A 2,036-nucleotide genomic window follows, 5' to 3' on the forward strand; every position below is an offset into this window, starting at 1 on the left:
TATTACTATTATTATTATTATTGTTATTATTGTCTTTTGGAAAAGTGACAACACATGGATAACTCATTATACGCTTTTAAGCATCCCAAAACTCTGATAATTTAAATACCTGCTTGTCCCCTACATTAGCCAGCAGCATCTAATCTAGTCCTCCATGATTAACGTTCATACATTTTGAATGATGATCAACATGTGAAAATCTAATTTAGATCTCCTTGTATCGGATTGTTTTTCTTACCCTTCGTACAAACATCGTCTTTAACCTTACCCCTTATAATTTTTAGAAGTTTTTGCTTGCTTCTTTTCTGTTTTATTTTTGTTTAGCCCATTTCCCTGTTTTTTACTGTGTTTTTATTTTCTTTTTTTCTTTACATTCTTTCGTTATAATCGCTACAAAATACGAATCGCCTATCACTTATTGTATGGCTGATGTAAAATCCATCTGGAAAAATCTGGCAGAGAAAAATTATTTTAAGATTTGAGAAAACAAGATTCCTGTTTAATATTATAGTTTATTTTATATTAGTTTAGTTTATTATTTTACTTTATTTCCTTTTTTAAATTTTTACTTCTTATTTACTTTTTTACTTATCTATCCACTGCGTACAAAATTTATTCTCCAAAGAGCTTAATATCTAACTGAAGTAGAACTTCAACCATCGTTCGTCTTACATTCAGCTATGCATTACTAGGTACTTATGAGGCAGACATGTCTTTTTTATAAAGTGTAAAGTCAAGCAGAGAGAATTCACTTCTTTATGTTGTTTTAATCTTTTGTTAAACATTGAATTGATGACCAAAGTTCAATTCGAAATCAGAACTTTAAAATATAACCAGCCATCGCGAGAGCCTTTATCAATTTGTACCACAAAACAGCTTATATTGGATTATCGAATTCTATCGTAGAAATACCAAATTGCTTACATTATTTCAATCCATAAAATTATCGGTCGGATAGATCAATTCCACTTAGAAGGATTCCCATGAACGTTCAAGTAACAGTTAAAATGCTGAGGAGAAATATTCCATATTTTATAATTCTTCTGAATACTAGACCTCAGCATCGAACGAAGTAATCTTGTAAATCATCCCATATGTGGATGGATTTATAATAGATGGAGTCTAACTACATAACTCACAGATATCTATACATAAAATATCGAGTGACAGGAAGGAACGCCTTGCGTTTTTTTTTTAAAGTATCTCGACGCGTTCAGTTCAATTTCCGTTCAGGTCAATTTCCATCTTTGTAAGATTCAAAGTTAAATTACCGGTGCAGCTTTCTTTTTCTTCAGCATATCTTTTCATTCTGTCGCAGACGAATGGTCAATGCAGTGTGACAATATGTTACTGTAGTAGCGTAAAGTGGGACATTTAAACATATACAAAAAAGGTAGGAGAAATAATCCAGAATAGCTAGCACCAGTATGTGAAGAATAAAAAAGAATATGTGTATACATATGTGTATATATATATATATATATATATATACACACACATATATATATAATGTATTTTACAATATATTCAACGCAGATAATATTAATAATATATGCAAAGTTAATATTTTAAACTGATAGTGAAGTAAAGTAAGTCAAATTAAAACATTTTACAACATTATAAGAAAATGAAAAGTAATCAATGAAACTCTTGGAAATCTATAGCAAGTTACGATTTCCATGGAAAAGGTGACTTTGATGCTATCTGGAAAGACAAAACCTAATCTACTTACTTACAGAGCATCCATTACAAAAATGAAAGAAATTCAGAGACAAATTATATCTGTCTGAATGACATACAGAATCTCTTAGGTAACTTACATCTGAACATATTTCTTTACTAAGATGTAACTAGACTATAAAATATATATTTTATGTAACCACTCACTAAATCTGACATATTGCAAAAAAATAAATATAAAATAAAATTACAAACTAAAAAATAAATAATAAACAGGCATAAAATATGCAAAAATCTTTGTTCTTCGAGTCGTGTTTTAATAGCGTTCACATCAGACCGAATCTAAATCTATATAT

Source organism: Octopus bimaculoides, chromosome 17 (genome assembly GCF_001194135.2).
Source record: "Octopus bimaculoides isolate UCB-OBI-ISO-001 chromosome 17, ASM119413v2, whole genome shotgun sequence".
NCBI lineage: Eukaryota > Metazoa > Mollusca > Cephalopoda > Octopoda > Octopodidae > Octopus > Octopus bimaculoides.